Below are 22500 nucleotides of genomic sequence, written 5' to 3'. Positions count from 1 at the left end.
CATTCCGTTATCCCCTTTTTATTGCCTACTCTCTATTTTTTTCGTGTATGCATACAACTATTCGGCAATCATCATGCTGTATGCAGAAAATATCAACCAGTTCTTTCGATAATTACGTGTCTGTCGGCATTGCTGTTTGTGAGTTTGTGTACAAAATCATTCGCTATCAGTTCAGTATATTATTTTCTTATCGTTATCAATTTTTTTATTTACATATTTGTTACCAGGTCTGTAATTAATGACACATTCGTTCTTCTGAAGGCGTTTTTCTGGGTTCGTTAGAAGTCTATAATGACCGTACACCTTTCTTCTATCACCTTTTAGAAGTCTCTAGTTCTTCATTCCTTGTTTCCTCTGTGATTTTCTTGTCTCCCTATTCTGTGACATCTTGTTATGCCTTCTCATGTAGGTGGACCTTCCTCTTTTGTCCTAGTGTAGATATTCTTCCTTCGCCAATATGTGCAAATTTTCTTTCTTTTTGCGCCATATGTGCCTGTTCCTCCTTTGTTATGATTTGTCAGTGTTCCAGTATTCGCTGCATGATATTTTGACGAAAGAAGTAAAAAAATATTATAGTTTTATATTTAATACTTTGCCGTATCAATAGCCCAAGTTGCCATCGGTCCCGTCATCCATATGAGGCAAAAGAAAAAAAATAGATAAAGAAAAAGAAAAATTTTGCCACACACTTAGTCACCAGTATGCTTGTCACTCTCTTTAGGCCTATGCAGTGACTATCAATAGAAATTAAGCTTATGCAGCCTAATCCGGCTCTTCTGCCATAATACCCTCTCGCTCATCCAGTGACATCCATTTTGCCTTATTCAGTCTCTCCAATCCCGTAGATCTTGTGGTCATCCACGCCGTTTTCCAGCTCATCCACGTTACTTTTCCAGCTACCTGCTGGGTGGAACGTCTCCCAGCCGGTCATGCAAGCGGTTCTCGGGCTCCGTACAACTGGCACCATGGCTTAGTTCCAGCGTGCCAGCCTCTTTGGGATAGGTGGCAGCACCTGCAAGAACGCCTCTGGAAGACTGAAAAATAGAGAGAGAGAGAGAGAGAGAGAGAGAGAGAGAGAGAGAGAGAGAGAGAGATTTTGGTAAGCAACCGTACATCTTCCAACGGGCGTAATACGATGTTTCCAGATCAAGTTAGTTATTGGAATTCTCAATTCAGTTTTCACCTTATTCATTTCAGCTTTTTATTCGTATCCCGCCGGGAACATAACCTTTTCAGTATGCTCTCGGGAATGCCGTTAGTTTGTCTTTCTGTTTCTATGTATTTTATACATATACTATATATAATCAGCTTCTCGTGGAGTCCCTCATTGGTGCATTCTTTCTGCTTCCTGTTCCCCCCGAGTAGCCACCGGAAGTTTGCGAAGATATATACGATCGCTCGAGTAACAACGTTCTTGACGTCAGCTTCCGGCAACAGACATAAAATATATATATATATATATATATATATATATTATATATATATATATATATATCTATATATATATAAAGTGTGTGTATATTTATATATATATATATGTATGTATATACATACATACATACACTACATACATACATACATACATATATATATATATATATATATATATATATATATATATATATATATATATATATATATATATCCTAAACGCCGCTTATTCCCTCTTCTTGAACACTGGCGATTTATAAGTTCATCTATCCAAGATGGTGAAAAAGACACGGCCGCATTGACATACTTGGAAAGACAGTTCCCTCCCAGAGAGAAATTAATGTCTCTCTTATCTGCCCTTGGCTAAATGCTTATTGATGTCCTTCACTTTTAACCTGCGAGATTTATGACACAATCATGGGAAAGGAGAGAGAGAGAGAGAGAGAGAGAGAGAGAGAGAGAGAGAGAGAGATTTTATTTTTTTTCGTTTCAAATCATCGATGACGAGAGCGTCGATCAATGAAATTTTTAATTATCATGCAGTATTTTTTCGGTCAAATATATTTAGCAGTTATTTCCGCATTGATCTCACATTCAACATCAATTTGATGAGGCTGCCATATGGATCATGAGAAGTTTTGCAACATAATTCTAACTGGCTATTTCATCGTTTATTTCTGCGGCGATGTAACTACATTTCATTCGTTGGCAACCCCCCACCCCCCTTACCCCCAAAACTGCGGAAAAAAATAGCTGATATACCTTGGAAATAAATTAAAGTAATATATGCCGCATTGTTTAGCACGTCCATCAATGACACTATATATTGTATTGCAAAATTCATTAATCAGGCTATAGTGTGGGGTGGGTGAAATTTTGCTCGCGCTCGCGCGCGCGCGCGTGCAGCGGCTTAATGGTGGGTGATGTTTTTGTTTCTAAACGACTGTGCATGAGCGTTACTTACAGTACATTTAGCTTGCATGTCGTTTTAAGAGCACGCGCGAGAGCGCGCGTTTGTGTATCTACGTTGGGTTCCCTCCCCTCACTTGCTATATATGACCATATAACTCCCCCCCCCTCCCCCCTTTGAACCTTTCACACGTATACACACACACACACACTCACAAACTCACAAATATATACACACACACACAAACACACTTACCCCTCCTCCATGACCCCCATGGCCATATACTTCCCCGATAGCTGAATTTAACTAAAGAGTAACCAATATTACAATCAGGGATATTGGTCCACCTGTCTGTGTATTTGTGCGTTCGATTATCTGCATGACTCTCTCTCTCTCTCTCTCTCTCTCTCTCTCTCTCTCTCTCCCCGGCCCCAGTCCACGGAATTATATTATGTCGCATATTTATTTCCCTCCGGGTCTTTTTCCCCCCTTTTATCTGACTATTTCTTTTTTTACTTTTTTTTTTTATCTAGCCGTCCTCTCCCTCCCTACTCTCACAATCCTACCGTTATCCCAGGCCTGCTCTCTCGAATTTGTTTTGTAACATGGTTATATACATATAGGGGGCTGCGTGCGCCTGCATATTTGTTAGTTTCTGTTTGCTTATACTGCGTACTTTATATGGATGTGTTCATATATATATATATATATATCTATATATATATATATATATATATATAATATATATATATATATATATATTATATGTGTGTCTATGTATGTACAGGCTTGTGTGTGTGTAACTGTGTGAATGTGTTTTCATATGTGTGTATATTGAGAGAGAGAGAGAGAGAGAGAGAGTTTTATTAAGTGGTGTTCCATCAGCCTCTCATCTGTTCGTTTCTATTGCCCTTTTTCTCTCTCTCTCTCTCTTCTTCTCTCTCTCTCTCTTCATTGACCCACTTACATCTGTAGTTGCTTTTTTTAGTCCTAATGCTTTGAGCACTCGAATAGACCTACCTTCGGCTGTCTCTTCCGCCCTAATAACTTCGAAGTGTGTCACGAAGTTTGTGAACTTATTTATTTTTGATGTCGCAAGTCCCTCTCGATCTGGTGTTCGATAATAGATCGCAAATGAGTTCTCTTTCACTCGATTATCATTTCGTTTCCCTCCTCCCTCCATATCACTCTCTTTCTCTCTTTTCCCTCTGCATGGTGATGGTGGACAGGCAGCATCAGCTAGCGCTTCTCTCACTCTCTCGTTCTCTCCGTCTCTCTCTCTCTCTCTCTCTCTCTCTCTCTTTCTCTCTCCTCTCTTCCTGCATGTGTGTGTCGTTTTCTCTCTCTCGCTCTCGCTCTCTCTCTCTTTTCCTCTTCCTCTCTCTCTCTCTCTTTCTGTGTGTCTCCCCCCTTTCGCGTTCCCCAGTTTGCATTGTATGTATTGGCTGCAGTGCATTCATGTCGTTAAGTGCATGTGAGGGGAAGGGGGAAGCTTGCATGGCGAGCGTGGCAATAAATGCAATAAACAATTATTCGCAATGTTCTATATTCATATACAGGGGGATATCCACAGGGTAGCAGATTTTTGCCCCCACTGTATTGATGCAAATTGTTTTGAAACTGCTGTTTAATTAAGAGAAATCCAATCACACGAGGGTGGGTATCTGGCGACGCGAGTTCTACACATAAATGTAATGGAGGAAAGAGACACCGGGTTTAAAAACGAAAATATATCCCCAATGTTTCCTTTTTTTTCCGTTTGGTTTTGCATGGTTGCCTAATGCTTCCCTTTTTTTCTTCCTTTTTTTTGCGTTGCCGCATGCCCCGTTTTTAAGGGGGTCCGTCCCTTACTCCCATTTTCATATGGATTTGTTTATCCGTTTCCATCCCGTCCAGACTTTGAGATATAGACTTTTCGCTGGGAGAGAGGCGAAGAGGCCTTTCGCATTTTCTTTTTGCAATGTGCATGGTGCACGTGCGTGCGTGAGTGTGTGTGGGATACTGCTTATTTTTACGTGCCTGCGCGCTTGTACGTCCGTCTGCGCGCACAAATTCCAAACCCGAACGAACCTTTTATTGGAATCGAGATTGAGGCGCGGAAGCAAGCGTTTCAACATATCATTAAATTTGGAAGTGAAACCATATTCGACCCCCCCCCCCCTTCCCCCACCCACCCAACCCGCCCACCTCCCACCACCACCCACGGGCCTCAATTACACAATGAGTTAATCCCCCGCCAAAATATCAAACAGCCATGTGGCGACTATGTGATTATGAGTCCCAATGACATTCGGCCAATATAGCGCAAATCATTGTTGTTCATTATGGACCCAATCAGATGAATTTGCGAACGGATTCCCGGAGATCAGCTGTTGTCGTGATTGGCGGTCGACTGAGTCTCTCTCTCTCTCTCTCTCTCTCTCTCTCTCTCTCTCTCATTATAATAAAATTGAAAATTTAACTTTGTACGGTTTCATAATAGGTTCATAGTCGTCATCGGCTGAAATGAGATGTGGGCTCTCTCTCTCTCTCTCTCTCTCTCTCTCTCTCAATATAAATGTTAACTTCAAGGTTGTATTACAACAGTGTGATGGTTTAGACTGGTTGAAATGAGTGCAGCAGCAGCTGGCAATTAAGCTCTCTCTCTCTCTCTCTCTCTCTCTCTCTCTCTCTCTCTCTATTATAAAAATAACCACAAGTTGTTGCCGCAGTCCGGTTAAAATGAGGTATTAGCAAATCTCTCTCTCTCTCTCTCTCTCTCTCTCTCTCTCTCTCATTTTGAAAGAATTCGAAATTCAACAATTGTAACCTCGGGGCAGCAGACGACATTAGTTAAAACGAGACATGCCTGTATGTAATTGTTTTGCATTAACTATAACTTTATTGACTGACTGTCATGTTCAGTTTGACCATATTATAATGAGGTTTTTATGTTCCTCTGATATACGATTAAGTACTTTTCATTCTTTGGAAGTGTCTCGTAATCTCGTGACTTCGATGGGTCATTATATGCGTCTGCAGATACTCCGATTTTATTTTTAATCCAGCAATAATAATTTAATATTCATTTTCTCATTACCGTACTAATACATTTTTATTTGCCACATTGATAACCCCATGGATTGTTGGTGGTAATGGTTCTATTATAACGGTGCTTCCATCACCAACCACTTGAAGTTGTCTTCGGATTCATTCATTAGTCTCCCCTGAAAATTACCCTTCATGTTTTCGACCTATCCTCCGAGAGAGCGACGGGACGCCTAAAACTCCTTGACAGCATCTTCCATATTTTGAGCAGAGTGCGTTGCCTCCCGTGAGTATGACCATGCCAGATGCACCGTAACATTCCTCAGTCATTCTTTACAGTGAATCAGCGCATTTTTGGCAGACTTCCTTAAAAAAAAAACAAAAAAAAACTGGTAACTATCGATGTCTAAACAGAGGCAGGTAGAAAACATCCAGAAAGAAAGGTTCTGATGCTCAACCACCTTAGCCGGACGAGGTCTATATTGATGAAGTGCGTCTCGGGCCAAATCAGTGGCCTCGACCAATCAGCTGGCAGGAAAACTCGGGTGCCAAACTCACAGTTGAGCGATGGCACATGGTTTTATCTAGAGAGAGAGAGAGAGACAGAGAGAGAGAGAGAGAGAGAGAGAGAGAGATAGGAGGAGGAGGAGGAGGAGGAAAGAGAGCGAGCCTTGTATAAGATGTTAGAGACTTTGTAACATTTTGATCATTATAATGATTCTTTTCGAGAGGTAATTCATGGGTTTCCCTAATCTTTTACGAACCTTCAGTTAAGAAAGCTAAGGAATCTAGTGAAAATGTTGATAGCTAGCAACATAGATTTAGTGTCTTTGCTGACTACTTGTATATGTTTATACATTTTGAATATGAATGCCTTTCCTAATGTTCATACATTAACACACACCTACATCTACCAACACATATATAAATATATGTGCACATACAAGCATGCATGCACACGCGCGCGGGCGCGCACACACTCACACACACATATATATACATTATATATATATATAGGTTGTGAATGTTACCGGTTATATGTGAGAATGGAGTTGAATGCATTCACACATAATGGAACGTAGAAACATGTATCCATATGTATATATATATATGTATATATATATCTATATAATATATATTATATATATATACATGTGAACAGTTATGTATCACGTATCAGTGTTTGGTAATCCTAATTTTCAAAACACATTTTCTTTTATTATGATAACGAAGAGAACAGACTTCAATGGCTATCTTGCCTGTGAAGTAACGACAACAAAAAAATTTTTTTTTTGATTGGGGGTTCAGAGACGTTTTTCTTTTTTTTTTTTAATCCCTAGAGTAAGGAAGGATAAAAATTATTTCTTAAAGTGGTTCTAGTTTCCATAATTTTAGACCAAAAGGAAAATTTTACCGAAAGCGGACGGTGGTTTTACCGAGGAAACGGAGTGAAAAATAAATTGCTTACTCTTTTTATAACGGAAAACTTTTAATGGTCAAAAATACGCTTTTATTTCTTAAGTCATGCTAAAAAATAACTCTTAAATGGGTTTGATCCCATAGAGTAAATAAAAAAAATGAGCCGGTGAATTTTGAATTAATCGTGCAGAGCAAAGAAGAATGCAAACCTACGGAAATGCGTTTATCTTCATGAATAAAAGTTAAACGTCTTCGACAGTGACCTTGGAATATGTAGATTGACACCAAAACAAACTGAAGGAAATTGTTTCATTCTGGTGTAATAATATATAGCGAAAGTTGTTTTCGAAATGATAGCACTGCACTAAAAACTAGGGAATCCAGTTTGCTACTTGATGGAATAATAAAAAAAAAAGGAATGAAAATGTAGAATACGGCTGGGTAAAAGCGGAACACGTTTGGAACGCGTCGGGCGGGCCCCGGACGCGGATCCGGATCACGAGCGCGTTATAATTTGCACTAAGCAGAATTATGATCAGCGTTTTGGTAAACGCCGGCAAAGGCGAGGAGGAGGGTCGTTGCGGAGCCTCATTCTTTTATCCAAGCGTTGCGAGGCCCCGAGGGAACGACTCTCTGCCACTACAACCCGACGCTTCCGGCTAATGAGATTAAGTCATCATCATGATGAGTAGGAACCACAGCTCTCTCTCTCTCTCTCTCTCTCTCTCCTCTCTCTCTCTCTCTCGCTTTTCTTTTTTCATTGTCCTTTTTATTTCCGTTCTTTTTTAGCAGCAGTGCCTTACGTCTGGGGATTTATTTGTTCGAGTTGGGGAGGGGGGGGGGGGCGGGGAATGGGTCGCCATTCCTGAGTACTTGTTACTATTGAGGTGTAGTAAGCCCGCACGTAAATTGGATTTGGTGACGTCATGCTTTAATGTGTCTGAGTTTTATATATGCATATATATAATTATATATATAAATTATTTATTTATTTATGCACATGCACGCGACCACACACGCACACACACAGATGTATATTGAACCAGTTTCATTATTGCTGTACATTAGGCATAAATTTTTTCAGTTATATACGACGAGAATTTAACAGATAAAATAGCTCGTAGGTATATTTTAAGTATTGCGTGTTGCCCTCTTTTATAGGATATTAAATCACAAGTTCTTGGGTTGCATATTGGGCATGAAATTTCTAGACAGAGATAGCATATCAAGAAGTATTCCTGTTTTAAGGAAATGCATTGCAGTGCAGCTCTGAAGCAAAAAGAGTGAATAAGCAAGTCAGTTTTCATTTTACTTGTAATTGCGATCATGTGTACTTTCCAAGAATACTATCCGACCTTTTTACAAGAACGTGGAGTTTTCAAAGAAACGCAATAAGTTTTTTTAGATTGTCACTTGCCAAGTTTTACGGGCTTAGGAGTCTCATGGCAGACAAGTAACTTCCTAGACGTTTATGGTATTATCCTTTTCCCTCTGGGTTGAGAAAATAAGAATTTGATCATTTTTTAAGGTAATTTCGCGTGAATAATCGGGTGATAGAATTAACTTTGACCTTCTATCGAGAAACATTTAAAGATTCAATGTAACATCATTGGGTATGTTGCCAAGACGTCTCGTAGAAGTCCTTTGCACGCCTAGCTGTGTTACGGTGTTTCTTCATATCTGTCATTATACGAAGTCACTCAGAATATTCATCACTCAGTGGATCAGTTTGCCTCATCGTAGATGATCACTTTAGATACTGAAAGCTAATGATAATGTCATGTTCGTTTTTGTTTGGCGATGCTTCCGATACAATAACTTATAGCAAGCTGCTGTTCAAAAGGATAAAGTCAGTCATTTTTCTCAGACGACATTAAGAGCTAGTTAAATGTTTTATCAAACTGTTGAAGTTGATTTTGCTTTCTTCACATCCATTGACATTATAATAATAATAATTAGATGTTATCCGTCTGAACAGTAATTAAAAAACTTTCAAAATTTTAGGTTCATAAAGGGGCCACTTATTATTCTGAACAAGTTATTAAAATATTGACTTAATCCTTGTTTCTCATCTGTCATATGTTATTGTTATTATTATTATTATTATTATTATTATTATTATTATTATTATTATTATTATTATTATTATTATTATTATTATTATTATTATTATTATTATTATTATTATTATTATTATCATCATCATCATTATTATTATTAACCAGTGTTTTAGATGCAAATGGTGGCATTAGGCTCCTATAGCCAAGGTCATCTTTCCATCAGTTAAACAGTGTTAATTAGAATCATGGTAAAGGTCAGTTGGAACAAATTTTTTAACGACGAATCTTGATATTTAACTTGTTCTTGGTGGTTCTTGACAGGTCCTGAAAAGTTTATCAGAAATGCGTTTTATTAAGAGTTACTGGGCGTCCATTAGGATTTGAATTTTCGAGCTGAATATGAGCACGTTTTGATGGATATGTTAAGGTTTTCGTTTCAAGACATATTCAAATTTTTAAAACCACGTGTACTTCTGTGTGAATAGCTACGCCTTTCGGGATCAGACCCAGATAAAAGAGAAGGGCCTGACTTAGGGTTCAAACGCCCCTGTCTTGCATAATACCACATTTTACTGAGACTTACAACAAACCTTAGCGTTATATTAAAAATGGGAATTGTTCCTTACGTTGCCTAAAAATCAACAGAATAAGTGAGAGTGATCAAATCGAATGAAAGCGATCCGTATTCTCTTTAGGGGAAGCCCAAGTCGACTTTACGTAGCTGCTCCGACGAACCTGTGGCAAGTGACAGCAGATGTTATAGAATTCTCATCCAGGCATGCTTAACCAGATGATAGAAATGTGTTCATTGCTTTTATCTTGCATATAATAAAAGCTTTAGCGGATACTTGCTCGAATAACTCACTTAATAAGATACAGTACTGGTAATAGTTGCTGCTATTCTTATTACTGTTTATGCTACTGTAAACAAAACAAGTAATATCAACAGCACTACCCCTTATACTACTACTGTCATTACTATAATAATGATAATGTTAATGAAAGAAATGTTGATCAGAAATATGTCCAGGCTGAGGTGATGTGAAAATATTCATAAATAGTAAGAACAATAACTTGAGAACTACTGTAGCAGTCACAAAAAGCAAAAAAGAAACATGGAATTTCTTTGGCATCCCATCCCACCCTTCCCCACCCTCACCCCACCCCGCCCCAACCCACCCCAGAGACCTTTGATATCTCCAAAAAATTATTTTTGAACTTAAACGATGTTTTGATTTTCAGAGTAGCCTATTGCATTTTGCAAAAATGGGACTGTTAATGTTAAAATGGCAAAATAAAAAGAGTTGTTTTGCAGCAAAGTCACCGGGAGAAATGGTCGAGCATAATGGAGCATTTATTTCAATCACATGGAAAAGTGGACCCCTTAAAAAGCTCATGTCAAAATTTGCTCACAAAAGGCGTTGTGTTCATCGTTGCTTAGGGCAAAAATGCGTTTCCGTGTAATTGTAATTCAGTTCAACAAAATTGTGTGATTTCTGTTGAAGTAGATTTTAGAAGTGAGTTTGAGCTGTATAATACCGCATATGCCAACAAATCTTTTTATATGCTACTCATAAAACAGCAGGCTCATAAAAGTCGTTTTTTATTGAATAAGAAATATGTCATGTTATTTTATGCAGAAGACAGAAGAGAATATAGGTTATTTCTTGTGAACTTTAATCTCAGAAGTAGCATGGTAAAATACCGCATTTTTAAATAAGTGCTTTGATCTGTGACACGAGAAGTTAAAAAAAAATTCAAAATTGTTTCCGATGAAGTAGAAATTTGAGTGAACAAAACTTTGATTTGTATACTTTAAATATACATGATATATACTATTTATATATATATTTTATATGTGTGTGTAAAAATATATATATATATATATATATATATATATATATATATATATATATATATATGAGTGCATATGTATATATACACTTATATATTTATTTATTATGAATTTTATATATATATATATATATCTATAATATATATATATATATATATATATATATATATATATATATATATATATATGCTTTACTGGTAATAAAGGAATTATATCAAAGACAAAATATTTCTTTTTTTTAATTATTCGGATATTAGGAGTCATTTCCAATGTCAGTTCGGTCTTCATCCGAACATTGTCTGTTTATTGCCGTCTATGTATATTTATCATATAAATTTCAGAAAATAATCAGAACCAGGGCTACTGAAATTAGATTAAATTCGAATAATGAAGTAATATTCCAATTAAATACTTGATACGAGGTAATTAATTTTTCTCCTAGCTTGACAGAAAAATGTCATCTTTTAAGTGTTACGAATGAGATAACAAATCGGCTTATTGGTTAACAATGGATCCATTCCCTGCAAGGAGTAAAGGTGTGCATATATATATATATATATATATATATATTATATATATATATATATATATATATATATACATGCATATACTATTTGTTTATATATATATATATTATATATATATATATGTATATATATATATTCATTCCTGGTTTATCACGAATTATTTTGGTGTTTGTGAATAAGAGATGATAATAAAAAAAGACAGAATACCTTAGCAAAACGTATCCAAAGCAACCTTCAATGCATTTAGTATTTCTAAGTTACCAAGTCAAGTATGTATTGTGACGGATGTGAAGAAAACTGAGATTATGCAAGTGGAAAGAAAATTTTGAATTTGTGAGAGAGAGAGAGAGAGAGAGAGAGAGAGAGAGAGAGAGAGAGAGAGAGAGAGAGAGAGAGTGAATTTTGCACAGTGAATGACAGGAGAAAGTGCAAGGGAGACCAAAAAATACTTTATCTAATACTACATAAGAAATTTGTGAGTATTTATACATATACATATGAGTTTTGTATTTATTTTTATGTGCGCACATGTGTGAATATAACTTTTAACTGTAAAAAGACCTTTTAAAAATTGTCTTAGAATTAAAACATATAGCACTAGGCGTAATCGCTTTAGGGTATTGTTATCATTATTATTATTATCATTATCAGATGAACCCTATTCACATGGAACAAGCTCACAGGGGCTATTGACTTAGGGTTGAAGCTTCTAAAGATTATAGTGTGCATTTGAAGGACGTAACGGGAGATACAGAAATCAATAAGACTTTCAATTTAGTTAATGTTTCCTTGTAACCCTTCGCCCGGATGATCATTGTATATTTTACCTTGCTCTTCATAACGTATTAAACATTCAAAGTAGGTTTTTGTTGCTTTTGTATGCATGCATGTATTGTATGTTGGTGGCTCTTTGCTCGTGATAAACACCACCACTAAGACAGAGAAAAGATCGATGACAAACAATTTACTTCAATCTCATCTTACTATAATGGGCGTTATGTCTGTCCGTCCGTCTGTCATTCAATCACGGCCAAACGGCTGGTCCGATGGGCATGAAACTTGGCATACGAAACTCATGTGACTCGTGTGATAGATGATTTATATAAAGAAAACTGACCTTCACAAAAAGTTACATCCTCCTTGCTCCATGGTCATTGCGTCCGTCCGTCTGTTCAGCTATGCTTCTCTGCCACTTTTTTAACAATGTCTCCAAACTGTTCAGCGGTTCGCCTTGCTCCATGGTCAGTGGCAGAGAGAACGATGTCTCCAAACTGTTTAGTGGTCCCCCTTGCTCCATGGCCAATGATCCCTGCCACTATTGTTTTTTGTTAGCTTACAGACAGACAGACATAACGCCCATTATAGTAAGATTGTCCGTTTTAACGCCAGGAGTCGCTTCGACGGTTGCTATGCAGGCTGGTGTTTTGCTTGATTTTTCGGTTACGGTTTCCCACCCCGGAGACATAACGCCCATTCAGGGGGTGGGCGGGGGGTTGGGGGGAGGGTAGGATGAAACCCCATTACAAACCATCTTATGGGTGTCCCCACTATAACCCTGCCAAGTTTCATGCCTATCGGACCAGCCGTTTGGCCGTGATTGAATGACAGACGCTCGGACAGACATAACGCCCATTATAGTAAGATTATTAAAGAATATACTAAGTTTAGCTTAAAGAAAAGTGTGCTGCAGAACAAACGGTTGAATTATAGAGAATGTCTGCAGAATGCAAGTTAGGCTTATGGATAATCTGCTTGGGAGTGAAAGTTTGGATCATGGAGTATCTGCCGGGAAAAGAAGTTTGGATTATGGGGGAACAGGTTGTAACAGAAGTTTGACGTATGTAAAATCTACTACTGACCGCAAAATTGGAATAACTTGCAGTGTGGTATTGAACGAAATTTTGTAAGTTGGAGATTCGGTTGGTAAAAGGAAACTTGAATTGTAACAAATTTGTTGTAAAACAATTGACTAGTTAAGAATGTTTCTTTGGATAGAAGTTTTACAACGACAATTCTGTTGTAAAAACGAGTCTGAATCATAAGGAGAATCCTATATAAGTGTGAATCATCCAGAATCTGTTACAGAAGTTTGAATTTTGGAGAGTAGCAATCTTGATTGTGCAGAATCTGCTGCAAAATAGAAATCGTGATTGCGCAGAATCTGCTGGAGAATAGACAGGCTGAATCTTTGACATTCTTCAGAATAGCAGTTCGAAAATTTTGAAGTATTTTTCGGAATAAGAGCCTTAATCATGTAAAGTCAATTGTATAACAAAGGTTTGAAATATCAGGAACTTGAAGCCATTAAGAGGTTAAACTCATAAGAAATATTTTGATGTATGAAAGATCATTAAAACTAATATTGTTAAGATCACTCATTTTCCGTCTTTTTTTTTCTTTGGCCCATGGCTAAACAAAGTTATCGAGTTGTCAGTTATATTGACCATTGCATTAATAAAAAAAATAGTTTGTAATTATAGACGTGCAAGCATATCATAATGCGTCCAGGATTATTGATGAAGATGACATGAAAGGCAGAATGATGAACAACTTTTAAAATATAAAGTTGGTGGTTAGAACAAGGCTCTCAAGTTCACTTTTTCATAACTAATATTTTATAGAATCATCCGTCTCTACTCGTATTTTACTCTAAAAAACAAAGAGGGCTGTTCATCATTTTGAAAAAGTTTTCCATTTTCATAACCCTTGCAGATGAGGTAAGAAACATCCGTTGAGTTGTTCAAGTTCATGTTTAAAAGAAATGTTGAAGTTAGTGTTGAGGATTTTGTATGTTAGGGTTTTGATTGAGATGGTAGGGCAGATGACAGAACACTTGAAAAGGGAAGAACAGTGTTGATTTTAGAGTGTGTAAGGGCTGATCAAGTGTTTTGTTATAAAACTTTTTGAAAGTAAAGGAAATGAAGTGTGTGGCATACTTGGTCCTAGAAAATGGGAAAGTAAAGGAAATGAAGTGTGTGGCATACTTGGTCCTAGAAAATGGGAAAGTAAAGGAAATGAAGTGTGTGGCATACTTGGTCCTAGAAAATGGGAAAGTAAAGGAAATGAAGTGTGTGGTATACTTGGTCCTAGAAAATGCATAAAATGGAACTTATGAAGACGATGTGTTACCGATGTGTTATATTAGGGGTGAATTATTGAAAGCTATAAATTTTTTTTATGGTGAAAACGAAGCTCTAATTGGTTTGGTATAATATTGGTGCTGCGACAAGGCTATGTTATGCCTCCGTGGCTGTTAATACTTGCATGGATTAAGCGATACGTGAAATCAGAGGAAGGACAGTAAATGGAGGTGTTAAGTGCGTGATAGTACAGTAGAGAAGAGAGAGTGTAGAGAAAAGCGAAAGTTTAAAGTTGTTTGCAGGAAAAGAAAATTAAGAGTAGAATTATAAAGGATAAATTGGGAACGTGAAGATGGAACAGCGAATGTTATTACGGACGGCTGAGGAATATAAGTAGTAAATTCTTCTGAGTATTTTGGAGTAAATATCATAAGTAGGGTGAGAGGTAGTAGTAAGTCACCGAGGCTGTAGAGCAAAACAGGTAGCAGGAGGTGCGTACAAGATTGGGAAGAAACTTGGGAGTGTCTGTGTCAACCAAGAGCTGAATATATGAAGGGATTGTTGAACCTACTCTCCTCTGTGGAAGTGAGGTGCTGTTGTTCAATGTAAGTGAAAGAAAAGATGTGAAAGCTGTGTCGATAAATTCTTTTCCGTGATAGAGTGAGAGATATTATGGAGTGTCTAATGGTTGACCCTATGTGTGTTTTGAGATGGATTGGATGTGAGCCAACAATGAAGTGTTTAGAAGAAGGAGGAGAAGAAGCCATGGAAAGGTATGATGGAAGTATGGGAAAGGAACAGACTCATGCTACAAATGAATAACGTAGTAAGTCTAAAAGTTTCGACGCGCCACTTCTGAGTTTTCCGTATAGATTCATGAAGCAGTTTGTGATGTGGAAGCTAGACTCTGCGAGGGGGTTCCATGGAAGATTCAACAATGGCAGTGATCATCGTCCTTTCTCTTCTTTGCCAGCCAACCCCTGTTACAGGAAACGAATTAATGCTATATATATATATATATATATATATATATATATATATATATATATATATATAATATATGTCTTTATATATCTATATATATACATACACACACACACACACATATATATATATATATATATATATATATATATATATATATATATATATATATATATGTGTGTGTGTGTGTGTGTGTGTGTGTGTATAATGAATTATATAAAGCAATTATATATATATATATATATATATATATATATATATATATATATATATATATATATATATATATATATATGTGTGTGTGTGTGTGTGTGTGTGTGTGTGTGTATGCGTGTATGTGCGTGTGTTGAAGACAATATAAGAGGTAAAGACGATCTTAGCAGATCATAAGTAATTATAATAACTTAGTTGAGAATCTTAGTAGATACTATTTTGAGTTATAGTGTTACAACAAGAAACAACCTTAGCCACATCCCAATTAATCCAAGGACTGAAATAATTCATAAGGAAGATTATTGCATTCGACAATTGTCTGTTCTCACAATACATTTTCGTTGTTTTGTACTACTTCCACGTCCTTAACCAGATTGCTTGCCCATTATCCATTACAGGAGCAGTTGAAATCCCTGCTGGAAATCTTATAAATGCTGCTGGGAAGCTTCACATTTTTTTCTATTGCATAATTTAGAGTATTTGGAAATGAAAACATATTACCATTGATATTAAAATGCTTACGAAGTAGAGGTTTGTTAGATTTCGAATAAATGCCCTATGGTTTTGCTTAAACATTAGATGGTAGGCCTGTCAATTCTGTGCCTGAAAATTTGTGATAAATTGTAAATGTTAGAAATCGCAGAATTTGTCTACACCATTAGTAACATATCTCTGAAATGACACTTGAATGACTGCAGGGAAAAAAGTTTTTTCTCATGGTACAGTGAGGATTATTCTTTGATGGTTAAATTGGTCTGTAGATGGTTTTTGGAGCCACATACATGTTGAAGATAATTATACCGCTGTTAGACAACCTCTGCGACTTTCTACACAAGGGTGAGGGTCACTTACATTAGTATGAATATGGCAGAATCTATTGCATTTTGTTAGGGGGCCACACCTTAATGGAAAACTGCTTATCGCTTACTCGGGGAATAAGCCTACAAATTACTTTGTCGTTGTTGGTGGGGATTGTGGGGTGTGGGGGTGGGGAAGAAAGCTCTATGCAAGAGCCTAAAAAGGTCTGAAAAGGGTGTTTCTCGTTGAATTAAAGATACAGGGATTTTAGGATAGGATATTTATGATTTATTTATTAGAATAAAAATGTGATAATTAAATCATGTGCATGTTAAACAGTACAAAAAATATAATATATAGCGTATTTATTTTAATTTTCGTTGGTAAACAAGGCTCCATTTGACCGTAGATTTTAGCACGTTTTAATTTACTACTTATGCTCGAGGGGAAAATCTTGCACACTTCCCAAGAAAGCTGGGGGTCAGATCACGCCTTATATATATATATATATATATATATATATATATATATATATATATATATATATATATATATATATATATATTGTATCGTCTTTATTTCTCATTTTCAAGGGTCTGCTTCTAAAATGTTTTCTTGGTTGCAATTTAAGAATATTCTTTATGTATGAAATCATAATGCTATAATCCAGTATGTTTTCATATATATCTTTCTAGAGAGATTTATTATAATAAAACATTCATTATAATAAAACATTTTGCCTTAGAAAAAGTTTTTCTTGTGTTCTCCTACGCAAAGTTATAAGAATACTTGTGTTGTAGAAAATGTAAGAATTACTTCATAACATACTATAAATTATATATATATAGTGTATATATATATATATATATATATGTATATATATAATATCTATATCTATCCTATATCTAATCTATATTATAACTATATCTATATCTTACTATATCGATATCTATATCTATTCTATATCTATCTATCTATCTATCTATCTATCTATCTATCTATATCATATCTATACTATACATATCTACTATCTATCATCGATCCTATCTATCTATCTACATATCTAGATCTATATCTATATATCTTATAGCTATCTATACTATATCTATATCTATATAGTTATATATATATATATATATTATATATATATATATATATATACATATATATATACCGCAAAATTTGTTATATCAAGTCGTTCTTATCCTTTTAGATAGAACTGGTTAACAATGCTCCTTTTTATAGGTATTCATTACATATATATATATATATATATATATATATATATATATATATATATATATATATATTTATATAGGTAACGACTATTTGTAAAAAGGTGTATTGTTAACCAAATCTATTTAAAATGAAGAGAACGACTTGATATAACAAATTATGCGGCAGTAACCGTAACTTTTAGTAAATTATTGTCAAATGCTTTACCTTTATAAGCATTTTTTGCAAAAGGAAGCATACCACTTTTATCACGATTTATTTCAACAAAACTCATTTTCATACATAACGACGTACATTGTTTTAACTATATTACAGTTTGTATCTCGTTGCAATTTTAAATTAAACTTACTAACTTACTACAGATTTCTTTTAGGATTCTGCTTGCAGTTTTTAATGTACCTTTGTACAATACAAAACGTTTGAAGTATTGAGAACATCATTTTTATTTATTTTTCAGTGCTAGCTGTCTTTTGACAGATTTTTTCTATGTACATATTTATAGACTATGTACATATTTACAGAACATTTGTATTAGTAAATAAAAACCTATAATTTTTACAGTTCTTGTTATGCGATATACTGTATTAAGTCTTCTCGCTCGTTTTGCAGATTCGTCGAGCGATGAAAATAATTCGAGTATATAACAAGAGGAATATTTTTGGACTAAGAAGTTTTAACGTGAATAAGGTATGTAGTCACTGATATTATGTGTACAGACGTACTAACACGCACGTGTTAATACATTATAAATATATATATATATATATATATATATATATATATATATATATATATATATATATATATATATACATTCATTCATACATACTCGCACACTAATATATATATATATATATGAGTTATATAGTATATATATATATATATATAATATATATGATGTGTGTGTGTGTGTATATGTATATGTGTGTGTGTGTTTTTGTCTGTGTACATACACAAATACCGTGTGAAGATTGAAACGTTCCTTCCACTTTTTAATTTTTTCGAGGTGGTCTCACTGTTGTAACGATTAGTATAAACTGTAATTATCATGGATATCTATGATTTCTATGCTCTCTAGGAGAAAACATTAGAATTAAAAAAAAAAAAAAAAAAGAATCACCAATGGAAAATTCACAGTGCCGCGATCGAATTTCGTAAGTTATCAGATGTCATTTTCGCCATGGCAGAAGGATTGTCTAACAGAAATTTGTAACTATTTATTTTCTCCGTTTTTTTCAAACAAAAACTTGAAATAACAGACGCAAAGTTCAGTAGCGAAAAAAAAACCCTCAAGACAGAAATTCCATGAAAATTCCAGACTTGTCTGGTTTGGAGCAGACAGATTTGTCCGTTAAATGTCCCGTCCGCCTTTTGGCTGACCTTGGGTTCCTTTCAATGTCCATGGCTGAATCTCTTCAAACACAGTTTGGCTTCCTTCAAGACCTCTGGGATAACTTTGTATATCATCGTTTTCCCTCCAGATTTCCTTGTCTGTCTTTAAAAGGTCCCGAGCGTTTTCTTGTAGGTATTCACTTTATCTGGAAGGAATATAGTATATACGTATATGTATGTATATATAGTATATAATATATATATATATATATATATATATATATATATGTGTGTGTGTGTGTGTGTGTGTGTGTGTGTGTGTGTGTGTGTGTGGTATATTTATCTATATATATCTATAGTTAAATATATAATATATATATATAGTATATATATGTGTGTGTGTGTGTGTGTGTGTGTGTGTGTGTAGGAAGACTACGGGTGGTTTCATAGAAAACATTACAACGGTTACTGCCACATTCGCAGTTCCGCTGCTGAATCGTGGATGAACACCTTTGTCGAAAGCATCCCCTCATTTGCCTTTTCATGCGCCGGCGCAGTAGGTTCATTGGCAGCACATCGAACCCTCTTACAAAATCTGGCACGCTCTGTCGGCCATCCTTTCCAATAACTCATTCCCACCCTTATTCTGCCTTTGCTATGTACCAGTATTCCTTGCGTTATATTTTCCATATATCCAAGAATGTGATCTATCCTTTCACATGCATCATCCTCGGTACACTGCGTCTACATACCTCCACATTATTTTCTGACCTTTCCATTCTCCGTACGCCACATTTACTACGCAGATGCTCATGCATACATAGAGTATGCTTACCTCTATATACATTCAAAGATATGCAGTAGACATGGGATGAGATGTATATTTACTGCTAACAAATGCATTCAGGACCAGAGAATGAATGAATATGTATTTTTAAGAGTTGGCGACGGAGCTTAGAAAAATAGCACGAACAGCAAAAGTACGCTAATAAAATTACGACAGGTTAAGGCAAAAATTGCTTGTTCCTGAATATGATTGCTTTTCTCGTTCTTTAGGCGGAAATTCACCGCATTCGGAGGTATGCACATGTATGTAACTTTGTATGCCCTTGTTGTTTGGCACCATTGTGTGTGTGTATATATATATAGTATATATATATATATATATATATATATATATATATATATATATATTATATATATATATATATATATATATATATATATATATATATATTATATATATAATTTCATGTGCGTATTGGGTAAATTATAATAATCTCTCTCTCTCTCTCTCTCTCTCTCTCTCTCTCTCTCTCTCTCTCTCTCTCGTTACCTATAGATCTGTACATCTAGCTATTTCATGTGCATACACGTTCTATATATACGATAAGAACTCTAGCCATTCAAACTCCTACAGCGATTTGTGGCCAAGACGAGCAGAGCATTATTGATCATTACCATCCGCAAGATTAGCACAAACGAAAAAGAGCCGGGCTGCGTCCAATTCGATGGTGTGTGGACGTATACGTTTCCCGAGCGCCGGAACAACGCCTAAACTCCCTGTACATAGCAGGACTGCATGGCAGATTGAAGAATGCATTTCGTAAGCATCCTCTTGTGAAGGACGGCGGTTTTCGTATGCTCGAGAATAAATTCCACATTTTGTTTACTTTTTTTTTCGTTTTTAGGTATCATGCAATCAATCTACCGGTCTCGGTGCGAGGAGCGACTTTAAAAAGGAAAGAACGAAGGAGAGAGAGAGAGAGAGAGAGAGAGAGAGAGAGAGAGAGAGAGAGAATACCATGTTGTGCATGACTGGGATTGAAGCTTCAAGCGCCATCTATTGAGCCTATCGCTCCCCACCGGTAACTAAACAACATCCGTAGCACACACACACTCGTTTTGGAAGATGAGTTTTTACGCGGCGCGCTCCTCCGCAGCAGCTGATATGTGCGTTCGTTTTTATCTTCTTTTCCTGTTTGTGCTGTGTGTAATCATTCATCTTAATTCATGACATCTTGTTGATGTTTGCTCATTATTTTTATTGCTTTATCCTCTCTTTGCTTTAGGTAATATTACCTCTTCTTATTTCACGGTTTGTTGTTAATGTGCGTTTTCCTTTATGTATTTCCTTTTCTTGTTTGTGTTATGCGTAATAATTCATCTTAATCCATGACGTTTTGTTGATATTTACTCAATTGTATTAGTACATTTTCCTTTAGTTAATATTAACTCCTTATTTCACGGTAATTTGTTAATATATGTGTATACATTTTTCATGTTTCTCTCTTGTTTTTGGGTGATATTTCTTTTAAATTCATTAAATATTTTTATGGTTGTTATGGAAAAATTATTATTAAAATTAGAATTTCAGATATTCATTTTTTCATATGTGAGTAAACTGTCCCCAGGCCATTCGCCATTTGTGTTCACGCAATCTCAAGAGCCACTTAGTTCATACCCTGTAAAAATGATTGTATTTAAATGGTTTCAAAATTTTATAGTATGTCTGATAAATCATTATCTTTATTAGTAAAGTAAAAAATCACTTGCTTGTGGTTATTTAGATATTCATCGTAGATTCCATGGAAATTTTTTAAACATACCTTTGAATCACCAAGAAAATGTTTAGCTTTTGGATTATGAAGATATTAGTCATAATATCTCCGAAGGTAACTCGTATCTTCTATATGTTTTGTATATTTAAACAGCTGTAAAACATTACATTGGTTGTAAAGACTCCGAAAAACTCTCCACCAATAATCACTCTTCGTACTTCCTTAGGTCAAACATATTTATTGGATTAGAAATATATATATATATATATATATATATATATATATATATATATATATATATATATATATACATATATATATACATATACATACATATAATCTTTCTTTTACAGAAGGAAAAAGAACCACTAAGTTCCGTTTGTAAAGGAAATGACCCTAAAAAAGAATGTCAAAGTCTTAATATATATATATATATATATATAATATATATATATATATATATATATATATATATATATATATATATTCTTTTATAGAATGAAAAAGAACAAAAGTTCCGATCGTAAGGAGAATGATCCTAAAACCGAACGTAAAAGTCAAATTTGATTTTCATGGCGACTAGTATACAGTTACACTTACTAGCAAATCGTAGGACCCAGGAACGAGCGAAAGAGCGAAAAAGTATTTTTCATGGTTATTTACAAGTGAATAACACGTTGAAACATTTTGTTCTCGTTTTCTTTTATTTTTGAATTGTCATTCACGCTTTACAAATTCCCGTCATGCTGCGGTACATTAAGAAGTGGGAGTTTTAACCTGCTTCATGTTTAATGGGAATTTATTTATATTTTATATGTTCTAATATATATATCTGATATATATATATATTATACTATATATATATATGTGTGTTATTTTATATATAATACATATATTTAATAAGATATATATTATATATATATATCTATATATATATCTATATATATATATAGATATCTATATATATATGTATATATAAATAATGTTTGGGGGGGGGGTAAAAAAAAAAAACCGGTTTTTTGGGGGGGGGGGGGGGTGGTATCGGGACACGCTTTCGTGTATTTTTT

At 35.1% G+C, this 22500-nt stretch overlaps 1 long non-coding RNA gene across 1 annotated transcript in view; it reads left to right on the top strand.

Moving 5' to 3' along the window:
- LOC135209238 (uncharacterized) overlaps window positions 1-22500 on the top strand; it is a 267111-nt gene that overhangs the window by 98141 nt on the left and 146470 nt on the right. Inside the window, exon 4 of the long non-coding RNA XR_010313338.1 lies at window positions 18150-18227. This is a non-coding gene — a long non-coding RNA (uncharacterized LOC135209238). The remainder of the gene's footprint in view (window positions 1-18149; window positions 18228-22500) is intronic.

The sequence above is a fragment of the Macrobrachium nipponense genome, chromosome 11, assembly GCF_015104395.2.
Source record: "Macrobrachium nipponense isolate FS-2020 chromosome 11, ASM1510439v2, whole genome shotgun sequence".
Taxonomy (NCBI): Eukaryota; Metazoa; Arthropoda; class Malacostraca; order Decapoda; family Palaemonidae; genus Macrobrachium; species Macrobrachium nipponense.
The sequence above is the reverse complement of the archived record's forward strand: the minus strand, read 5'-3'. Positions and strand labels throughout refer to the sequence as shown.